The 15,693-nt window shown below is 42.5% G+C and overlaps 1 protein-coding gene across 4 annotated transcripts in view; it reads right to left on the reverse strand.

Annotated features, from left to right (window-relative positions):
• AZIN1 (antizyme inhibitor 1) overlaps positions 1–14,304 on the reverse strand; it is a 34,807-nt gene extending 20,503 nt beyond the window's left edge. For 3 of the 4 annotated variants that reach the window (XM_058564749.1, XM_058564751.1, XM_058564747.1), the window contains exons 1-2: positions 13,969–14,304; positions 8,755–8,892 (exon numbers count right to left, since the gene is read on the reverse strand). The gene's annotated coding sequence lies outside the window, so the exon portion shown is untranslated. Of the gene's footprint in view, positions 1–592; positions 739–8,754; positions 8,893–13,968 lie in introns of all 4 variants that reach the window. The other variant, XM_058564748.1, reaches the window with a different exon arrangement.
• Positions 14,305–15,693: the final 1,389 nt, after the last annotated feature.

Genomic DNA, 15,693 nt, shown 5'->3' on the forward strand with positions numbered 1-15,693 from the left:
GAATGTAGACTCAAACCCAGGTGATGCCAAACTGCCCCCTACTGCTCCAATCCTGGTATAATTTCCAACAGATGCTGCACCAATTTTTTACGGCTTATAGGTCAGAAACAGGACTGATTTACTAGCTCCAACACATTGTAGAACACTATATACTATAGTCTGGTGCTGCTGGACATTGAATTATTTACATTAAACTTAAAGCAAAACTACCCTTTGTAAATCTTTGATTCTCTTCAAAATGCTTTAAAACTTAAGAGTAAATTTAACAAAAGCTCTGAAGTTTATTTTTATCAATACTTATTTTATACTAATACAAATGCTGTGATCAATACCACTGTTATAATAAGTAATTTCCTCTTGGACATGGAAGTTAGGAAGAAAAAAAATCTTTAACATTCCTTATTTACACCTTCACATTGGTGTTTTTTGATAATACATTTTTCACGAAGGGCTGCCAAAGAAATAAAAGGCTCCAAAGAACTGCACACTGCTCCCTGGAGCCTTTCATGAGGCCGATGAGTCCTCATGTTCATCAAGAGAATAGCTCCAAGAGTAGTGGCTGCAGCAGCTGGGCACTTGCCTTGTTACACACCTGCTACAAAGGCTTCTACAGTTGATTGCACTTCAGAAGAAACTGATACATCTTTCAAATAATCACAAGATAATTCTGGCAGCAACAGCCCACTTGACACCAAGTTGGATGAATATGAGTCTTGGATTTCTGAAGTGAAGACCTCCCTAGAAGTAGAACAGGGAGAGCTGAAAGGTTGAGGGTACCGTTTTAGAGACATCTAGCAGGAAACCCAACCTTAATATATCAACCACTTTTCTAAAAGGACTTCTACTCATTAAAAAAAACAACTTGAGATACTTTGAAATTTACACTACCATTACTCTGAAGAAGCCTAAGGGCATTTCTACCTTTATTTATTTTTTTTACACAGCCATTTGATGCCTTAGCATTCAGCTCAAAGTTTTAAAAATAGACACAATGCTGGCAAAGTCACCCCCTGCATTCTACCTTCGACAGAAAAACGTTACTTACCATACAGAAAACCTTTAGAAACAATGGGCCAGCAGAGCATTAGAAGAGGCTTCTAAAGGATGTTTTGACACTACAGATGTGAGGCCTGGAGCACGTTTGAACCACTAAAAAAAAGTACTTCCAGGAACTGATAGGTAGGAAGTTGCAATAAATTGTATGATGATCATAAGACCATATAAACTTTTGCCATATTGTACCAAAAATAAGTGATGGATAATAACAAAAACCCACAATGAGTACTTAGGATAATCAGGACAAGGGTTGCTTCAACTGACAGTAAGGAAAGCTAGTAACAGCAATAACAACCTTGAACTTATTTTTCAGGTGATAAGGTTGGGGGGGGAAAAAAACCTGAGTAACCCTAGAGGAAGAACACTAAAGGCGACTGCTAAAGAATTTTTTATTTATTTATTTTTTTGTGAGGAGATCCGCCCTGTGCTAACATCTGCCAATCCTCCTCTTTTTTCGCTGAGGAAGACTGGCCCTGAGCTAACATCCATGCCCATCTTCCTCCACTTTATATGGGACACTGCCACAGCATGGCCTGCCAAGCAGTGCGTTGGTGCGTGCCTGGGACCCGAACTGGCGAACCCCGGGCCGCCGCAGCGGAGTGCGCGCACTTAGCCGCTTGCGCCACCGGGAGGGCCGCCACAGCGGAGTGCGCGCACTTAGCCGCTTGCGCCACCGGGAGGGCCCCTTTTAAAGAATTATTTTAAAAGACAGACAAGAACAAGAATGAACAGGATATATGCTAAAGGGAGGGAAAAAGAAAACCCTAAAGGAAATGAGCCCAACAGGCTAAGTTTACAGTGCCTGCGTAAAAGCTGCCCAATGAAACATCTCACAATAAATTCTAAAATATATCTTAAGGAGAAAATGGAAATACAGGATTTTGATAGCAACATACTTTTGCATGTGGAATTGACAAGATTAGGCTCCCTTAAATGTGTCCTGACTATATGATGTGAAGACAATTTTTTTCTGGGGGAAATGTGTGTGCATCTGCACACAAGTAAAATACTTAAATTCCTTTTGGTAATTAAGATGCGGTAACATTAAAGATAACTATTGTAATGCAACATGAACAACAGGAAATACATAACCATATTCATTTCAAGCTTTCTAGCATCCCTGGTGCAGCATAGGGAATAACCCATTAAACAAATGCACTTAATTACTATTTTGATTACCTGAGCATAGATCTCACTGACACCTCTCCAAGAGGAAAACTTATTTTTAATATATATAAAACGTGTGCATTACAATTACTGCAGCAAACACCAGGTTTAAAAAATAGCCTGAACACCTTAGAAGCCCCTACACATCTTTCCCGGGGGGCAGTGGTTGCATCTCCCCTAGAATAAGCATGTTCAGACTTTTCTAATCACCACTCCCTTGTTATTTAATAGTTTTATTCTTTTTTGGGCCCCTAAAACATTGGCTTTACTGGTTTTGAACTATAAATGGAATCACTGTTGTTTTTCTACCATGACTTCCTTTGCTCAGCTTTATAGTTTCATTTCCTGCATGCACATAGATGTGACTGGAGTCCATTAATCTTCATTGCTGTGTAGTATTCTACTGTGTAGATATACCACATTTATCTATCCAAACTGGACCTATGGGTTACTTCCCATTTTTTGCTATATTATTTATAAACATTCATTATTTATGATATAAAATTTCTTCCTATTCTTTACGTACCCAAGGGCAGTGCTCCTCAAACTGTGGTCTGTAAATTAGCTGATCCACAAGTTAAGAACCAAGCAGCATGCTACTTGACATTCTGGTACGAGAGTCATCTTGCTGACTGGCAGTTTAAGTAGCACTGCCCTAGGCTCTAGAGTCAAGGGCCACATACCTGGGAGTGGAACTGCTAGGCTGTTTCAAGTGAAAAACGGTCTTCAAGTCTTTTGCTCATTTTTCTATTGTATTTTTTGCTTTTTCTTATTGACTTGTAGGAGCTCTTCATGAACTTAGGATAGCAAATCTCTCTCACTTTGAGGTTTATTCATTTAGTGATCCTTTTTTTACAGTGTCCATGTTGAGCATAGTAAGATATTCATCCTACATGAACTTCTGGTCATGCCAAATATAACTAATATGTTGATCAGGCTGCACCTAGATGATGGAGCTAAGATACTATACTTAATTCAGGAGCTCTTTATAGACTGGGCATCAGAGAATCCTTGCAGTAAAAAACAAGAAACAGATAAAAAGTTATCTAAAGTCATATATTCAACATAAACCTAATATTAAATTCAGTCTGCAAGAGCACATGAAGTCATAGTAGGGAGCTGTATTCTAAGAACATGCTAGGCAACTAAAGAATTCAATTAGAATATAAAACTGAAAAGCCCCTACAGTTAAAGAACAGTTTTTTATTAGATAAATCTAAGAACAAAGAGAATGTGTAATTCTTATGATTCTTACTATTAATAGATGTTTTAAGATTATTACGGCTAATACTACTCACATTCACAGTAACAATCATCCTAGAGCAATGCTGTACCATAGAACTTTCTGTGATGATTGAAATGTTCTTTATCACTGTCCAAAACAATAGCCATTAGCCACATACAGCTCCCAAGCACTCAAAGTGTGGCTCAAGCAACTAAGGAATGGAATTAATTTTATGTAGTTTTAACTTTTGGAATTTCTATAGCCATCTGGCTAGTGTCTACCATACTGAACAGAGCAGTTCTAAAGGATGTTTTCATCAGAAATTTTTAAACTTCTAAGGATCAAGCCCACACATCACAGGTAAAAAAACACCAAAATACCACACCTCTGCAACCCCCAAATAACTTTGCTCAAGATAATCAAGATCAATTCACAAGTTTACAAAGCTAGACAGCAAAGGAACAAAAGGTAACAAAACTCCTCAGCAAGTAAACCCTGAAGAGAAAATTGAAATGTGTGCTTACATAAGATAATAAAGAAAAGGCAAAAAGTTTACAACGGAGCATTCCTAAGATGTTTGATATCTTGGCTCCTGCTTCAAGTCAGTTAGTTATAGGCATTTAAGACCTCATGGTGGCTAGATATGGCCTTGACAGGCTGAACTTCATCAGCCTAATCCTTGTAATTCAGCATGATATACAAATATTTTTTATTCATGCCATAATGTTCCTGACATTATTCACTGGATTAGAGAAAAGGATGGCCAGATCTCTGCTTCACCTAGCTTGTGACAAATTGTTTTATTAAGTGTGCACAGATGATCCTGGAATGGAGGTAAAGGACAAAAATCTCTCTTTCCTAGGCCTTACCAGTATGTGAGCGAACTTCACTTGGAACAGCCTCCTTAGGCTTGTCTGACCAGATCTTATAGTTTACAAGGTACAGTTTACACAGTATCTCATTTACTCCTAATCGGAATAGTTTCAAAATGGTTTTGGGGGGGTAGAGGAGGGAACCCCAAACTCAAAAACTCTGAAATAAAACCAGGCAAAGGAGTATAATGAACACACGGATTGGTAGTCACTATTAATTCTCCCAGCTCAACTATCTTATGTAATAAACGCAAGAACTATTTCATCCCCTTTAAAAAACTGGTCTTGGGGCTGGCCCGGTGGTGTAGCAGTTAAGTTTCCACACTCTGCTTTGGCGGCCTGGGTTTCACAGGTTCGGATCCCAGGCCCAGACCAACGTGCCACTTGTCAAGCCATGCTGTGGCGGTGTCCCATAAAAAGCAGAGTAAGATGGGCATGCATGTTAGCCCAGGGCCAATCTTCCTCAGCAAAAAGAGGAGGATTGGCAACAGATGTTAGCTCAGGGCTAATTTTCCTCACAAAATAAAAATTGGTCTACAGTGCTTTCCAATCTTTTTGGCCCTCCCAGAAAAGATTCTAAATTTGCCCAAATAAATACCACATCCCCCAAATTCTGTTTTATCCATTAACATGCCATTACTCACACTGTGCTTGTATAGGATACCTTTTTGCTACTTTACACAAGCAGTGAGGCACCATTAAATACTACCCTGTGCATGCCAAGGGCATACACGTACTTTAAAAACTATGATAGTAGTTCTGTTTATCTTTTTGGTCTAAGAGTACCAATAACCATTAATGAACATTATGTTAAAATTTGCTTGCATCACAGAATCTTTAAGTTACCAAAACTAAAATTTCTTTTCTCTATAATGATTCAAAATCTGCCTTTTCCACTGACAATTAACAGCGAAACATGAGGGAATAGCACTAGTAAATTCATAAATAACAATCAGGAGATAGAACATGAATATTTAAAACACTGATATTCTTATAAAGTTCCTACATGAACAGAGTCAACTAATGAAACCAGGTAAAAAAATAATTTTTAAGAGTTCATTTAAACAAATCAATTAACTGAATCCCTTTTCCATTCTTAGATACAACACAACACTAAAAGGAATATGCTAACAATTAATTCAATCTGACTTTATCACCAGATGTGCTAATATAAGCAACTGGTTAGAAGAGAATTTCATTTCCTAGAATGGAGACTTTAAAAATTTTCCATTAGGCTAATATATTAATTATAATTGGAACTATAGCTAAATAACTTGAAAATCTAGCCCACTGAAAAAAACTACTCCAGCATAAAGCCCTAACGAATTTTTAAAAACGCATGCAAGGGTCGGCCCAGTGGCACAAGTGGTTAAGTGCACCCAGTCTGCTGCGGTGGCCCGGGGTTCACCAGTTCGGATCCCGGACACGCAGTGATGCACAGCTTGTCAAGCCATGCTGTGGCGGTCTCCCATATAAAGTGGAGGAAGATGGGCATGGATGTTAGCCCAGGGCCAGTCTTCCTCAGCAAAAAGAGGAGGACTGGCAGATGTTAGCTCAGGGCTGATCTTCCTCGCAAAAAAAAAAAAAAGCATGCAAAACTTTTCCACAATTAGAGGCCCTTCATTAACCTGAGATATTACTGGCATTTAAATATTTGATATTAAATTTTTTTTTTACAGTGCTCACACTTTACATCATATGCACACCATAAAGAAAAGTTCTGAAAGAAAAAATTTTATTATGTAAGCAACTTCCAAAGTTTCCAGATGCTTAACGAAATGAAATGTCAAATTCAGATGGTTACCTGATTTAAAAACCTAACTCTGAAGCCAAATCTTAGAGCTTAGACCACCTACACAGAAATCCTGTTGGAGTATAACACGGTTCAAATAGAATTCATTAGCTATATGCTTTGCAATGCTATGCGCCAAGTATTTTCCACAGGAAGGCCAATGTGTTAAGTCCTTTTAATAAATTCTAGTTTTCCAAATAGCATTGTTGCTCCACAGAAAATTAATCTCAGGATTTCAATGTCCAGTAAACTGCTATTGATATCTAAGGACATTTCTGCAATGTAGAATTTTCTCTTGCCATTTTTACTAATTCTAGTCAAGAAACCTTTGACTAGATGGGGCCAGATACCTTTCTGAATTCAAAATTTCTGAGATTTTAGAATGGTAGTATAGCACATACATTTTATATATATTATGTAACCCTCTATAAGTCAATACTTTGCAATCATAATATTTCTGCCTCAAAATTTAGGAATATTAGCACTAAATGGGATAAGTAGAGATAAAAATAGCCTCAAATCAGCTCAGATTCAGGTCTAGTTTTTGTTCCCAGATCAGGTTAGGTCACATCAAGGAAACTATAAAAAATTTTTTTTAGTAACTTTTGGATTTCAGAATTACATGAATAAGGGAGTGTGAACCTGTAGCTTTACAGCAAAGCATCAAGTACTAAGTACTACAGTTTCATTTAACATAATACACACTGCACCTGGGTGCCAGAATCTGCAGAATAACAAATCTCTTCAGCATACTCTATCTGTGCCCATCGACCCCACCCCAAGGAAGATGGGAAAACTATGGACTTTCCAAGCTCTACAATATCTAATTATTCTAAATCAAGACTACCTTTTCCTGATTTGGCAGAATCATTTATTAACAGCTCACTGGTAACAGTTTCTCAAGTTTAAGAGGAAACATCACTAGAAATATTAAATATAATGCAAAGTTCAGTTTCCATTAAAGCAAGAGACTTGACCTAAATGAAGCTTTATCCTTTAACATGGTTTTGCTTAAAACACGAAGCTTGTTCTTAAATTTCCATCTTGGAATCTACCCGCGACTCTGATTTCAACTAGACGCCACTCCAGAAAAGTTTTAAATCTCCAAACCAACTTGGGGGAAAACATCAGATATGTTGGAAGTAGAGCAGATGACTAACAAAAATTAAAATAAAACTGACGATACTGAGATGGTGGGAACAGTGCTTCTCTTTAACATGCAAAGAAGCCACTTGGTTAAAATGCAGATTCTGATTCAGGTTTGGGTGGGGTTGAGAATCTATATTTCTGCAATAGGTGATGCTAATGCTGATGTTCCAAAGACCACACTGCATTAACAAAGGACGGTTAAAACACTCAAAAAAGAGAAATCATTTTATCAGTTTAGGACTAACTGTCCTAGTTAAATTTTATTTTATAGCCGTGATTCAAAAAATTAGCAATTTGCTCAAATACACACAGCTAGGACAAAGCCAGTATGGCAAACTCTCCAGGCAGGGTTCTAAGTCAGTAGAAATCTTATTATCTAAGAGATAACAATTCCCCCCCACCTTTACTTTTAAAAAAATTTCTAAAATTGTAATTTGAGGTTAACATCAAATGTGTTGAAAAAGTTTGCTTTAACAAACTCTATCTAATTAGATACAGCGAATATTTTTATTTGATAAAATCTGTTTAACAAGATCTGATTAAAAAACACTAAATTGATACCCTCACAGCTTTCCTGCAAATTTCAAATGTTATTCCCTCCAAGTCTCTGGCCAACTTAAAAACATCTAAACCTCAACACCAAAACCTAAATTTCAATAGCAAGTAATCTATAAGTAATAAATTTAAAAAATGAACCACACAAATCTGGCAGCACAAATTCAAATTAAACAAGTTTACTGTGGAATTACATTTTGCACAGAGGTTTAATTCAAAGTCAAATCCATATACAGAAAATCAAATTAAGTATAGTCAAAAGCTATCCTTGCAAGTCTCTTAGGAAGGTGGCATGTTGGGAGACATGCATATATATTACCATAATCTCTCAGTGAGTCCTCTAAAAACAACCAGTTTTTCCCTACCAGCTGAGTATTATATAAATCTGGCCACAAGCTCAAAACTAGACAAACTAAGATTCACCTCTCCTATCCCATGCTCTGGGTATATAGCTTCAGTGAGTGGAATGGAGAGCAGAATCTTTTGCTCTATTTAAAAATGTCTTCGATATTTTTTTTCTGATTACGCCCAAATAGTTGAATCCACCAAGTCAAATGGTTGAATGATTTGAGAAACTACTGCCTACATCCTAAATTAAAGAAGAAACAAAAATAAAAACGCTTTCTCCAACTTATATCAAAACCTGGACTAATAAGATTACCTAAAACTTAGCCTGCAGTTTAGTACTTAAGTATAGTAATACTTATGTATTCAAATTAATTTTAAGTGATCCAGTCACTGGTAAACAATACATAACTGAATCAGTATACCTGTAATTGTCAACCCTCTAAACTATTTTAGAACTTTTAAAAAGAGCTTTAAGAGTCACTGCACTTTAACTGGTAAATACAGTTTCAAGTTTTGAAAAAGAGTAAGCAACAAGAACTTTCCTTTACTTCAATTTTACAAGACTCCCCCACAGATGTGAAAATACTTACATGGACAAGTTAGGAGATGGAACCCCCCTATCATCAGCTAGGTTCCCAAGGTGGCTCAGCGTTGAAGTCAAACTGCTCTCTATACAGCACTTCTCCTAGGCCCTCTGGGTAGTTGTATACTTGGTCAGAAAGTTCGCCCTAAAGAAAGAAATAAAATTAGTAGTACATAGTCCTATGTTAAAAAATGTTAGGTTGTGCTTCAAGCAGGTGAAATTGACTTAAAGATTAACTGTAGGAATAAGTTTTAGTTCTAATAGTGTTTCATTAAAGTCACATTACACAAAATGTTTTCAAAGGGTTTACCATAGCACCAAGTACTTTTTTATGTAGTAAGCATTTCTAAGCTGCTATAGGACAAAATTCACAGAACTTGACATCACGGTCATCTCAGCAAGTTGCTTTATCTACCTATTCGCTTCCCAGGCTTCATCTAATTTCATCTTTGCTCTTATTTGTCCTCCAAACCCAAATTTCTAAGTGGCCTAAAATTTAAACATTTCCAAGTACTCTCACCAACGTGGTGTGTATGCAAGATTTTATATGTATAATGATCTAGTAGCCTGGAACTACCCACAACACTTCATTTACTCTCCGAATTCCAAGCTCTTCTTTGCTTAAAGTGTAAAATCCTGCTACATATCAAAAACATAAGAAAAAGATTTTATGACTTGGTTAATATACTACGTATGTATGTGAAATAATGTTTGAGAACTGCCTTATATATTGGGTAATATATCTTAGGGTTTACCTCCTCCTCATACCTAACCAATCTAGATTTAAGTCACTCTACTATCACTAGGAACAACATATGAATATGAAAGTGCTTGGCACACCACAAAATGCTCAACAAGTTTTATTTATTTTTTTTGCGAGCAAGACCAGCCCTGAGCTAACATCCATGCCAATCCTCCCCCCCTTGCCAAGGAAGACCAGCTCTGAGCCAACATCTACCGCCAACCCTCCTCCTCTTTTTTTTTTTTGCCTAAAGCCCCAGTAGATAGTTGCATGCCATAGCTGCACATCCCTCCAGCTGCTGTATGTGGCACGCGGCCTCAGGACGGCCAGAGAAGCGGTGCATCAGTGAGCACCCGGGATCTGAACCCAGGCCGTCAGCAGCGAAGCACGCGCACCCAACCACCAAGCCACGGGGCCGGCCCCTAAACAAGTTTTAGAAATGGTTAGTACCTACTATGATTTGATTGGATGGACTTATCACCCCTAAGCTAAACTGCTATACCTGTACTTCTATTCGTAATTCACTAGTTGCCGCTTTAAAGTAATACAACCTGACAGTATTTGCTAGGAGGATGCTAAGAAGGAAACCAGAGGGCGGGCCGTGGCTTAGCGGTTAAGTGCGCACACTCCGCTACTGGCGGCCCGGGTTCGGAACCCCAGGCTCGCACCGACGCACCACTTTTCCGGCCATGCTGAGGCCGTGTCCCACATACAGCAACTACAAGGATGTGCAACTATAACATACAACTATCTATGGGGCTTTGGGGGGGGGGGGGAAGGAGGAGGATTGGCAATAGATGTTAGCTCAGAGCCAGTCTTCCTCAGCAAAAAGAGGAGGATTAGCACAGATGTTAGCTCAGGGCTGATCTTCCTCACACACACACAAAAAAAAAGAAACCAGAAAAATGATGAAACTAGAAACTAGAAGGCCAAGACTCTGAGAGATTTCAGAATCACTCTAGGCATATCTAAACCACATCTCATCTCAACTGGGATGGAGCCACCTTTGAGGGATGTAAAATGTGCTTTCAATCTGCTAGGGGAAATCTCCTCACATGCTCAATACTTATGCACAATGAGGCAAGAACCCATTCCAACATGCAATGGTGATTATAACCTTACATTAGATTCCAAATAATGTACTCCAAAACAAAGGTTCCGATTCTTCCCACACAGAGATAATGTTAAAAATTAAAAGCCTACTCCTACTGGACACAGAACCAAAGCTGTCTCAATTATCCTAAGGAATAGCATAATTATCCTAGGTGAGGCATTTTCATCTTTTCCCCACTATATATCCACAGCTATTGTGCTGCTTAATTCAACCCAAGAGCAATGATGTGAAACATTAGAAACATTAAACCTTAGACATTCGTTCTTTAGCACGATCTCTAAAACATTTCCATCTAATAAAAAAGATACTAGTAGAAAATAAAGGCCCTAAAATTTGAAAGGCACATTTTAATATAAATAATAAAAGGAGAGGGGTACACAGGATAAGAAAGCTATTTACGTATAAGATAAATAGAACTGTTTATTTTCTACAGTTAAGGGAAACCATGAGTGAAGGTTAAATGAAAATATGGAGACAAGGAGATATAGATAAAGATAAATTATTCTCATTTAGAATGGTGAGTGTGTATCAGCTGGATCATGTACAAAATTGCAATCAGGCTCCTTAAAAATTGTTTGAAGAGACTGTCTCTTGCTACAACATCTTGGCAAATAGCACAGGGAGAACTAGACTTTACTGAGTCAGCAGTTGGCCAATAAGTCACAAAAAAACCTTCTCCCATCACTGTGACAATAACTGCCCCAAAACTTAGTATTCCCAAATTGTCAGTATTTCTCTGAACAACTCACACTGCCTTTAAAGATTTTTTTATTTATTTATTTTTCCCCCAAAGCCCCAGCAGATAGTTGTATGTCATAGCTGCACATCCTTCCAGTTGCTGTGTGTGGGACGCGGCCTCAGCATGGCCGGAGAAGCGGTGCACGCCCAGGATCCGAACCCTGGCCGCCAGCAGCGGAGCGCGTGCACTTAACCACTAAGCCACCGGGCCGGCCCTCACACTGCCTTTACCAATGACTTTTGAAGTTGCTCTGTGGTATTCTTTCCAAAAACCGAAAACCCCAGTCTAATCATGAGAAAAATATCAGACAAACCCAAATTGAGGGACATTCTACTGGATATCTGGCCAAGACTTCTCTAGACTGTCAAGGACATGAAAAACAAGGAAAGACAAACTGTTACAGATCAGAGACTGGCTGAGGAAGACATGACAACTATAAGCAACATAGTACTTTGGCTTAGACTGTGGAACAGAAAGAGGACATTAAAAACTGGTGAAATCCAAAGCAAGTCTGGAGTTTAGTTAATAGTAATGTACGAAGTCAGTTTCTTAGTTTTGACAAATGTACCACAGTAATGTAAGATGTTAACAATGTAAACTGGGTGAGAGGTATGCAGTGACTCTGTACTATCTTTGCAGCTTTTCTGTAAATCTAAAATTATTCCAAAATAAAGTTTATTTTAAAAAAATCAGGCAAGGTATTCATATAATAGACTACCACTCAGCAATAAAAAGGAACAACCTACTGATGAACACACGATGGATAAATATCAAAACCATGATAAGAACCCTTTTACACAAAACAATGCATACAGTATAATTCCCTTTATAAGTCCTAGAACAGGCAAAACTATTCTATGGTTAAAAAAATATCAGAATCGTGGTTGCCTCTGGATAGTGGGAGTTTGAAGGGGCAAAAGAGAACTTTCTGGGGTAATGGCAATGTTCTGCAGCTTGACAGAGGTTTGGATTACACAGCTGTATTTTATCAAACCTCATCAAACAGTATACTTAAGATTTGTGCGTTTTATGTTACGTGAATTTTGCCCAATTTTTTTTAACGAATATTAAACAGTATTAAACTATTTAATGATATGTGCATACTTAAGGTGGAGGGGTGAACTATTCTGGCGTCTCCTACTTTGAAATTCATGGAAAAATAAGACGGATTGACATATGGATAGCTGGATGGCAAATAAAGCCAAACGTTAACTGAATCTAACGGACGGTACAATTCTTTCGCCTTCTCTGTATGTTTGAAAATTTGTAAGTTAAATCTGAGTGGCAAGACGGAAGGCATTGATTACTTATTACTGCACCTACCATATCACCTACAGTCATTAGGAGCCCATCTTTCCTACCAAATGTAAACTCCCCAGGGCTTGTCTTCATGATGAACATCTGCACTCTCTTGCATTTGTAAAACAAATTAAAGGATTATTAGGGCCTTGCCCGACAATCATTAGCCCTATTTCTGCCAGGCTCCTCCGCATCAACCCTTCCCGATTACACAGCAATTCTCTCCTTTTAGAGTCCTCAGGTTCCCATCCAAGCTGGGAGCTCAACGATGGAAACACGACGGAACACAAAACATCGAAACGTATTCAAGATGCCACCACAAAATCCGGTTAAATCTGCTGAAACATCATGGGGCTGTAAACTGTGTCCCCGACCGCCTGTTTTCCGAACCAGCAGCTGAGCCTAAGAAACGCACGTTCAGGACGTATATTGAGTAAGAGTTAAAACACGTCACCACCAGTAACTGCTGGCCGTCAAACAGTACTTGATAAGCCACCCGAGCCTACAGTTCCCCCTCTCTCGGCCCGTGAATCGTGGCGCGGACGGGAAAACGAAGCCATAGTGACTAATCCTCAGGCTCCAGGGGGTGACCGGGGTGAGTGAAAGCGACTTGGCCCAATCAGGGGCGCCGCAGGGGGCGGAGCAGCAGCCCCGAGGCTTCCAGAAGGGGCCAAAGGCCTCTCGCTCGCTACCTGACACCGGGGCTTCCCCACTGCTGGGCCCCGAGTGGCGTCAACTTTCCTCCACCAGAGGGGGGCCGCACTCCCCGCGCCCGCGAGAACCCGTCCCCCGCCGGCAGCTGTCACAGGAGGCCGGCGCCGGCCCGCCCCGCTCCATTCATAACCTCAGGCCCGGCCGCCGCAGCCCGCCGCGCCGCCCGCCGGGCTCCCGGGGCGAAGGCGCGGTCCGCACCGGCCGGGGCTGCGGGACCACGGCCCCTCAGGGCTGCGGCCCGGCCCCCTCCCCGGAAACAGCAATGCACCACGGGAGCGGGGTGGGGGCCGCACGCCGCCGGGAGGCGACGCGACCCCCGGCGAGACCCCCGCGCGCGCCCCACACGCACACGCCCCCTCGCCCCAACCGCGGCGGCGTGGGCTCGGCCGAGCGTCCGGCGGCCGCCCGAGGGCCCGAGCCGCGCCTGCCGCCGCCGCAGAGGCACCGACGGCCGCCACACACACGCCGTCCGCCATGTTCGAGGCGGCCGGCCGCGGGGCGCTGCGGGGACGCCGGGCGGGCGGCGGAGCCCACCGGGAGGCCCCCGGCCGCTCCCCGAGCAAGGCCGGCCCCGCGCCCCGGCCCCGCCTGCGCCCCTCGGCTCGGTACTCACGTGAGATAACGGCCCAAAGAGTCGGGTAAAGCGTCTTCTCTTTTTCGGCGGAATTTTTAAAGAGGGATGTGGTTACCTTGAGCAGAAATACCCAAGGCGGCCTGGGCCATAGGCTGCGGGGACGACGTGGGGGGAAAAGCGCGGCACCGACACCAGCTGTGCAGCAGTGGCGGCGGCGGCCGAAGGGGAGAAATGGAACAACAGCGCGGGGACGAGAAGACAGGCGAGGGCTGGGTGGGCAGAGGATTCGGCCTCGTCACACCGCAGAGCAAGAGAGCGAGAACGGATAAGAAAATGAAAACAAGGCGAAAAAGGAAAACACCGCAACCTAGCGAAGAGCCAGCGAGTGTGGGAAGGCGGCACCGGAGACGCCAGTATTTATAGTAAGGGGCGGGGCCTGGTGACGTCACAGCCGGCCGGGCTGCCGCGCGAGCTGGGCGGAGCGGGGCTGCGGCCTGGGGAGAAAGCCGGGAGGGGGGACAGAAAAGAAAGAGGGACAGCGCGGAAGGAGAGAAAAAGGGTGGGGCGCAGCGACCCCGCGGTGCAGGTGCGCACCGCCCGGCCTCTTCCCGCCCTGCCGCCGCCCGCTGCTCCCCGGCGCGTGGAGGACCCGCCGCGCGGGCGTGGGCGGGCTCGGGGGAAGGGAGGTGGCTCGGCCGCAGCGCGGCGTCGCCCCGCGCCCCCCCGCCTCTCGGGCGCCCACGCTCACGCCCGCCGCGGGCACCGGCACTTTGGGAGCTGGGCCCGGCTCCCCGGCGGCCGAGGCGCCGAGCGCTGTCCTGGGCTACGGGCGGTCGGACGCGTGCATTGCCAGGAGAGAGTGTGGGGACAGGCCTGTGGGGGCCATCATCGGAGCTGCCCCCCCTCGAGAGCACTCCGCTTTGTGAGGGTCTTGTAGGCTACGCCTGGGGACTGCGCTCCCGGGGTGAGGCTCCAGCCCCCGCGGAATGCGGCGCCCCCTTATGGAAGCGAGTTCCTGATGCTAGGACAGGTCGAACACCAGTGTTCCGGTGGTTGCAGAGGCTCGTGACGGCGTGAAAATGCACCCAGTGCTCGTACGTTACAATATGGTGCAGTAGGATTTTTTTTAAAAGGAGTGTGGCTTTTATGTCTTCATTTTAAAAAGGGTTGGTGCAGTCAGACCCAGTCCTTATTAACGAAGGACCAGTGTCGGAGAGGGGATACTGATGTTAGAAGCGCACGTTACTTTAATCCCCCACGTCTCGTTCTCGCGGTCATTTTAATTTTACTATTCCATAGCGAACTTTTTTTTTCTGGCGGACCTAGGAAGACCTATATAGCTTTTAATTTATTCTCGTTTTTAAAATGTCTTCGCACTAGTGATCAGAAACCCTGAGTCCTCCTGTGCTAACTAATGCCTTGCAACTTAGACTCAGTGGCACAAATGGAATGTGTATTGACACACCCCTCCTAAATTAAGATCTTGGAGATTAAGACCCTGACTTTTTTCCTTTCGTTCTTCCCCACCGTCTGTTTACTTTGTGAGCAGCACTGTGGCTGATTAATAAATCATCAAATGGAAAGGAAGAGAGAGAGCCTTCCTGAGTGGAAAGGTAGCAACGCTGAAATGTGGGCTCTTGGATGAAGGTATTAGGTAGAAATAGGGAGCTGGGGACTCTATTCATGATGTTTTTCCATATTTTACTCTGGTGTCTTCTCTTTCATTCCTTAAAAATTACTTTCGATTCAGAACATTTGTAAGCA

This window comes from Diceros bicornis, chromosome 21, assembly GCF_020826845.1.
Source record: "Diceros bicornis minor isolate mBicDic1 chromosome 21, mDicBic1.mat.cur, whole genome shotgun sequence".
Taxonomy (NCBI): domain Eukaryota; kingdom Metazoa; phylum Chordata; class Mammalia; order Perissodactyla; family Rhinocerotidae; genus Diceros; species Diceros bicornis.